Source organism: Orcinus orca, chromosome 17 (assembly GCF_937001465.1).
Source record: "Orcinus orca chromosome 17, mOrcOrc1.1, whole genome shotgun sequence".
Lineage (NCBI taxonomy): Eukaryota > Metazoa > Chordata > Mammalia > Artiodactyla > Delphinidae > Orcinus > Orcinus orca.
The window spans coordinates 49718659-49727257 of NC_064575.1; positions in this window are offsets into that span (position 1 = coordinate 49718659).

The window sequence follows — 8599 nt, forward strand, 5'->3', positions numbered from 1 at the left end:
GATGGAATAAGTGATAATTGATTTCCACACATGATTTGAGCACGTAGCAAGCCCACTTCTCTGAACTGGCGATAGAAACCTCTTGGAAGGGGGAAATCTTATAAATAATTAGATTGTCAGCTCATATATCATTATGTCTTGCCTCTCAGGGATGTTTTGAGATTAATTAGGTAATGTTTGTAAAATAAGCTCCAAGTGCCATGTATCATTGGCATAGAATTCGATTTTCGGTGTGATGAATGTAATTAAGTCATGCTGATTTCATATGAACTTTCATTGCAGGGTAACGTCTGTTCTGGAGTATTCTGAGGGCATGGGTGCACTGGTTCTCGTACTGCCATTTCACCAAGAAGAGCTCTGACAATGGGAGCGCTGTGGCAGGCATTTTGCATCAAGTGTGATACACATCTCAGGCGAGATGAGGCATTTAAAGTGTCGGATGAGAATTGTGGCTTCTACTGATGAATAAATGTGTTTGTAATGATACCCAGCTTGACAGTACAGTGAATAAAAGCAAACACTTTATTTATTTACTTATTTAACATCTTTATTGGAGTATAATTGTTTTACAATGGTGTGTTAGTTTCTGCTTTATAACAAAGTGAATCAGCTATACATGTACATATATCCCAATATCTCCTCCCTCTTGAGTCTCCCTCCCACCTTCCCTACCCCACCCATCTAGGTGATCACAAAGCACCGAGCTGATCTCCCTGTGCTATGTGGCTGCTTCCCACTAGCTATCTATTTTATATTTGGTAGTGTATATATGTCCATGCCACTCTCTCACTTCGTCCCAGCTCACCCTTCCTCCTCCTCATGTCCTCAAGTCCATTCCCCATGTCTGCGTCTTTATTCCTGTCCTGCCCCTAGGTTCTTCAGAACCTTTTTTTTTTTAGATTTCATATATATGTATTAACATACGGTATTTGCTTTTCTCTTTCTGACTTACTTCACTCTGTATGACAGATTCTAGGTCCATCCACCTCACTACAAATAACTCAATCTCGTTTCTTTTTATGGCTGAGTAATATTCCATTGTATATATGTGCCACATTTTTATCCATTCATCTGTCGATGGACACTTAGGTTGCTTCCATGTCCTGGCTATTGTAAATAGAGCTGCAATGAACATTGGGGTGCATGTTTCTTTTTGAATTATGGTTTTCTCAGGGTACATGCCCAGTAGTGGGATTGCTGGGTCATATGGTAGTTCTATTTTTAGTTTTTTAAGGAACCTCCATAGTGTTCTCCATGGTGGCTGTATCAATTTACATTCCCACCAGCAGTGCAAGAGTGTTCCCTTTTCTCCACACCCTCTCCAACATTTATTGTTTGTAGATTTTTGATGATGGCCATTCTGACTGGTGTGAGGTGATACCTCATTGTAGTTTTGATTTGCATTTCTCTAATGATGAATGATGTTGAGCATCCTTTCATGTGTTTGTTGGCGATCTGTATATCTTCTTTGGAGATATGTCTATTTAGGTCTTCTGCCCATTTTTGGATTGGGTTGTTTGTTTTTTTGATATTGAGCTGCAAGAGCTGCTTATATATTTTGGAGATTAATCCTTTGTCAGTTCCTTCATTGACAAATATTTTCTCCCATTCTGAGGGTTGTCTTTTTGTCTTGTTTATGGTTTCCTTTGCTGTGCAAAAGCTTTTAAGTTTCATTAGGTCCCACTTGTTTATTTTTGTTTTTATTTCCATTTCTCTAGGAGGTGGGTCAAAAAGGATCTTGCTGTGATTTATGTCATAGAGTGTTCTGCCTATGTTTTCCTCTAAGAGTTTTATTGTGTCTGGCCTTGCATTTGGGTCTTTAATCCATTTTGAGTTTATTTTTGTGTGTTGTGTTAGGGAGTGTTCTAATTTCATTCTTTTTCATGTAGCTGTCCAGTTTTCCCAGCACCACTTATTGAAGAGGCTGTCTTTTCTCCATTGTATATTCTTGCCTCCTTTATCAAAAATAAGGTGACCATGTGTGCGTGGGTTTATCTCTGGGCTTTCTATCTTGTTCCATTGATCTATATTTCTGTTTCTGTGCCAGTACCATATTGTCTTGATTACTGTAGCTTTGTAGTATAGTCTGAAGTCAGGGAGCCTGATTCCTCTAGCTCCGTTTTTCTTTCTCAGATTACTTTGTCTATTCGGGGTCTTTCGTGTTTCCATACAAATTGTGAAATTTTTTGTTCTAGTTCTGTGAAAAATGTCATTGGTAGTTTGATAAGGATTGCATTGAATCTGTAGATTGCTTTGGGTAGTATAGTCATTTTCACAATATTTCTTCTTCTAATTGAAGAACATGGTATATCTCTCCATCTGTTTGTAACATTTTAAATTTCTTTCATCAGTGTCTTATAGTTTTCTGCATACAGGTCTTTTGTCTCCTTAGGTAGGTTTATTCTTAGGCATTTTATTCTTTTTGTTGCAATGGTAAATGGGACTGTTTCCTTAATTTCTCTTTCAGATTTCTCATCATTAGTGTATAGGAATGCAAGAGATTTCTTTGCATTAATTTTGTGTCCTGCAACGTTACCAAATTCATTGATCAGCTCTAGTAGTTTTCTGGTAGCATCTTTAGGATTCTCTATGTATAGTATCATGTCATCTGCAAACAGTGACAGCTTTACTTCTTCTTTTCCAATTTGGATTCCTGTTATTTCTTTTTCTTCTCTGACTGCTGTGGATAAAACTTCCAAAACTGTGTTGAATAATAGTGGTGAAAGAGAACAACCTTGTCTTGCTCCTGATCTTAGTGGAAATGGTTTCAGTTTTTCACCATTGAGGATGATGTTGGCTGTGGGTTTGTCATATATGGCCTTTATTATGTTGAGGTACACTCCCTCTATGCCTACCTTCTGGAGGGTTTTTATCATAAATAGGTGTTGAATTTTGTTGAAAGCTTTTTCTGCATCTATTGAGATGATCATATGGTTTTCTCCTTCAATTTGTTAATGTGGTGTATCACATTGATTGATTTACGTATATTGAAGAATCCTTGCATTCCTGGGATCAACCCCACTTGATCGTGGTGTATTATCCTTTTAATGTGCTGTTGGATTCTGTTTGCTAGTATTTTGTTGAGGATTTTTGCATCTATGTTCATCAGTGATATTGGCCTGTAGTTTTCTTTCTTTGTGACATCTTTGTCTGCTTTTGGTATCAAGGTGATGGTGGTCTCATAGAATGAGTTTGGGAGTGTTCCTCCCTCTAAAAGCAAACACTTTAACATCAAGATGAGCAGGAGAGAAAACACTAAAGGTCTTAGTTGGGGCCTTATGTTAACCTTGCCTATTATATGATATGTACTTTAAATATTCTTCAGTTAGGAAATTCATTTTTTAAACCCAGAAATGGCTTTAAGTATTCCCTCATCCATACCTGTTGTAAGCTCTTCTTAAACAGTGTAATTGATTGTTGATTCAGAAGCTCAAATGTGTATTCATAGTTTTGGATTTGAGAGAAGAGTCAAATAAGGTCTAGGACCGTGTTTTTCAAACATTTTGGTCTCAGGGTTCTTTATACTCTTAAAAATCATTGAGGACCCAAAATAACTTTTGTTTATGTGTGTTCTATCTATCAATGTTTATTGTATTAGACATTAAAGGTAAAAATTTTTTTTAAAAAAAATTTTCATTGAAAATAATAAGCTTACTATATAATAACATAAGTAAGAGACTTTTAAGGAGAAAAGGTGAGAAGAGTGGCATTGTTTTACATTTTTAATAAATCTTTTAAATGTCTATCTTAATAGAAAACAGCTGTAGTTCCATATCTGCTTCTGCATCCAATCTGATATGATACATAATTTGGTTGCAATAGATGAAGAAAATTTGGCCTAACACAAATATGTAACTGGAAAGGGAGGAGTATTTTAACAGCCTTCTTAGATAATTGTGGATATTGCTTTTTGACTTAACACCATAATGCAAAAAGTGATACGTTTTGTTTTGTTTTAACTTTTAATTTTATATTGGAGTATATGTTATTAACCATGTTGTGATAGTTTCAGGTGTCCGGCAAAGTTATTCAGTTATACATATGAGTAATAGTTTTTAAAGGTTGGTTTCTTAAAAGTTGGTGGATTCTAAATCATGTTAATGACTTTTTATACTCCATTCCTCTAAAAACCATTGGTCTATCTTGTACTTGTGTCATGCAATGGTCATTTGGAAAACATTGATTCACTGAGTTATGCAGATCTTCCCAATGTTGACACATTTCATTATACAATATCAAACAATCACTTTGGTCAATATCGCCACCGATTTCATCCTAAAATTCTTTAAGTATTGGTATACTGTCAAGTTTTCTAAAATTTTCATTTTTGCTATAAAGCTGGAATTTTATTATTGGTAATAAATACTTACAGTTGTTTCCCTTGAAGTGATAGTCTCTCTTTGTTCATTTTAGAAAAAACTGTCTGCTAAGTACCCACATCTGAATAAGCATAGTTCGTTTTCAAGTAAAAATGGTATTCCATTAAAAAAGCAGCTAGCTTAGCTCACAACCATCATAATTGGTATGCATCGAGGTCTTGTTAGAATGTCCCATTTCTCACACAAAATATAAAATGGTATGTGTTCAAGGGTTGACATTTAATAAAGTGAATACTTTCTACTGCCTTAGCAGGATCATTGTTAAGTGAAATTGGCACTTTAAGAAAAATCCAGGAGGGCATGGCAGTGCCGTAGACACTGGCTGTTACAATCTGGTGACACTGCCTCAACTGGTGCTAGGGGCCCAGCTGTTTTATCCATTTGGCCTTTGCTGCACCAATGCAAATGTCAGCACAGTGAAAATACAAATAACATCCTCGTCTTACAATGAACTTGTAGACTCTTTTCAGAGATCTCCAGAGTCCATGGACAGCACTTTGAGAATCACTGGTATAAGAAATGCACGGAAGGTGGAGCAGAGGAGAGAGACAGGGTATTTTTTTAAAGCAGCTACTTCAAGAATAGGTATGATGATGCAGAGCGATATAATTTGATGGAATTTGCTGCTGTCACTGTTTTTTATTGAGCAGCAGGAAGCATAATTTACTGCCCTAAATCAGTTTTTCAAGCTTTTTGACTGTAATACACAAAAGATATATTATCTACACTGTAGCACAGTGTACAATACATACAGATATATTTACTGAATAAAGATATCCTTACAATTTGTGATGAACTCTAAAATTTTATGTTATTCTATTCCATTTTTTTAAAAAATAATGGTCATGACCCACTAAATTAATCTTGCAATTCACTAATGGGAAACCACAGTTGGCAAAAATCTGGTTTAAATAAAGATGCTTTCCTTTTGTAATGTATCAACCCTCCTAAGGGTTGATTACCTTTGGTTGGAGACTAAATGTACCCAGGAGTTTTTAATGGTTGCTTACTCCGCCATTTCTTGATTCAGTTGCAAATGAGTTCAGATTTTAATGTGTAGTCAAATGAGAAATATTTCGTTTTAAGGATGCAGCATGTATATTATTACATTAAATACCTGTTTGATTTTTTAAAAAAATAAATTTATTTATTTATTTTTGGCTGCGTTGGGTCTTCGTTGCTGCGCATGGGCTTTCTCTAGTTGCGGCGAGCGGTGGCTACTCTTGGTTGTGGTGTGCAGGCTTCTCATTGTGGTGGCTTCTCTTGCTGTAGAGCACGGGGTCTAGGTGTGCGGGCTTCAGTAGTTGTGGCATACGGGGTTAGTTGCTCTGTGGCATGTGGGATCTTCCCGGCCCAGGGCTCGAACCCGTGTCCCCTGCATTGGCAGGAGAATTCCTAACCACTGTGCCACCAGGGAAGCCCAATACCTGTTTGATTTTGTTTTCTCTGATAAAGTTTAAATGTTTACCTGGGTTTGGTAAAACCTAACACTTTCCCTCGAGTGTTGGTGGTTAAATATACTCACTACAGTCTTATAAAAGATATTATGTTGAGACTGATACAGTAGTAACTATTACTCTCATAAAAAGAACACTTTAGTACATTCCCAGGATCTAGGTTTATATCCTATTTAATACTGCTCTGACTTCCTACTCTGCCAATATTTTGAGAATCATTACTTTGATGGGTGCAACTAATTGTAAATACCAAAATGAAGTGGCTATTAATTTTGGGTTTTGCTTTAACAGAATTATTTCTTGTTGGTGATATAAGAATATAGATGGTAAGAAAGTAGAATGTACCAGAGGTAAAGAAGTAGCTTCTTTGACCTCTTCAGTATTTGGTCCCTCCTTGCTTCTCCTCCTTGGCTTTCAGGATATCCCTTCAGAATCAATCAATCTCTCTCTTTCTCTCATTCTCCCTATATTTTCCAATAGTTTTAAAATACTGATCTATTGATCTATTCTACCTCAATCTTTAAAAGTCAGTTTTTAAAAAAATTTTTTATTGGAGTATAGTTGATTTATAATGTTGTGTGTTCATTTCAGGTGTGCAGCAAAGTGAATCAGTTATACATATACTTTTTTAGATTCTTTTCCCATATAGGCCATTACAGAGCATTGAGTAGAGTTCCCTGTGCTATACAGTAGGTCCTTATTAGTTATCTATTTTATATATAGTCACGTGTATATGTGAATCTTAATCTTCCAATTTATCTCTCTCCCCCCTTACCCCTGTAAGTTTCTACATCTCTAGCTCTATTTCTGTTTTGTAGCTAAGTTCATTTCTACCGTTTTTTTCAGATTCCACCTATAAGCGATATCATATATTTGTCTTTCTCTGACTTACTTCACTCAGTATGACAATCTCTAGGTCTATCCGTGTTGCTGCAAATGGCATTATTTCGTTCTTTTTTATTGCTAATATTCCATTGTATATATGTACCACATCTTTATCCACTCATCTGTTGATGGACATTTAGGTTGCTTCCATGTCCTGGCTATTGTAAATAGTGCTGCAATGAACATTGGGGTGCATGTATCTTTTCGAATTATGATTTTCTCCAGATATATGCCCAGGAGTGGGATTGCTGAATCATATGGTGGCTCTATTTTTAGTTTTTAAAGGAAGCTCCATACTGTTCTCTATAGTGGCTGTACCAGTTTACATTCCCACCAACAGTGTAGGAGGGTTTCCCTTTCTGCACACCCTCTGCAGCACTTAACTGTTTGTAGATTTTTTGATGAGGACCATTCTGACTTGTGTGAGGTGATACCTCATCGTAGTTTTAATTTGCATTTCTCTAATAATTAGTGATGCTGAGCATCTTTTCATGTGCTTTTTAGCCATCTGTATGTCTTCTTTGGAGAAATATCTATTTAGATCTTTTGCCCATTTTTTGATCGGGTTGTTTGTTTTTTTGATATTGAGCTGCATGAGCTGTTTGTATATTTTAGAGATTAATTCCTTGTCAGTTGCTTCGTTGGCAAATATTTTCTCCCATTCTGAAGGCTGTCTTTTCATTTTGTTTATGGTTTCCTTTGCTGTGCAAAAGCTTTTAAGTTTAATTGGTCCCAGTTTTCTCTCTGTTCAAGGTCAAGGTACTTACTTAGCCTTGCCTCCTGTGCTTTGGCATCATTTATTCCCTGGCTTCAAGCGATGTATAGGAACGATTGGGCAGGGAGACAGGTTGTGAGAAAAAGAGTTAGCTACCTATTGCAATTGTTCAGAAGAGAGATGAATTAGGGAGGTGCCTCTGGGAATGGAAAAGAAGGAACAGACCTAGAAGATTTGCCTGGTGATTACAATGGGGATGCAGGAGAAAGAAAGATTACTTTGAGATTCTCACTTGGAAGAATCTGGTATGGTAGGAAGAGGACCTAATACAGGAAAATGATTAGGTCATTTTAAAAAAACATGTTGCAGACTTTAAACAAGCACCAGAAAATATAATAGTGGAACTAGAGAGAGTGCAGGCCAAGAGACTTGAGCTAAATTATCTACACAGGAACAGTTGTTGAACTCATAAGTATAAATGAAGTTGAAGATGTAGAGAACACAATAGAAGGTGACTGAAGATAAACTTTGGGGAATTTTGAAATTGGAAAGAACAATGAGAGACCAGGAGCCCCCAAAGGAGACATTCAAGGAGCAGAGAACCAGTTAGAAGAATGGAACTTATAGAGACAAAGTACTTTGACAGCCCATGAAATACTAAGTTACAGTTCTTTGGGGAAAGGACAGCTTCTTTCTTTTTTCTGAGCAAATAGTAACACAGAGCAATGTTCAAGGAGATGCGTGATGTGGAGAGAAAGATCCTAGAATTTGGAGCCAGCAGCCATGGGTTTTCATTTCCTCCTAAGTGCTTACTAGTTATGTGACCTTGGGCAAGCCACAAAACACAGATATGAAGCCACTGGAGAATAGCTGCAGGGTAATCTGTGTGCAATATATTGTCCAAAGTATATCAAACCAAATAAAGACACACACGTAGATAATGGACTTGAGGACATGGGGAAGAGGAAGGGTAAGCTGGCACGAAAGAGAGTAGCCTTGACATATATACACTACCAAATGTAAAATAGTAGCTAGTGGGAAGCAGCTGCATAGCACAGGGAGATCAGCTCGGTGCTCTGTGACCACGTAGAGGGGTGGGATAGGGAGGGTGGGAGGGAGACGCAAGAGGGAGGGGATATTTAGATATATGTATATGTATAGCT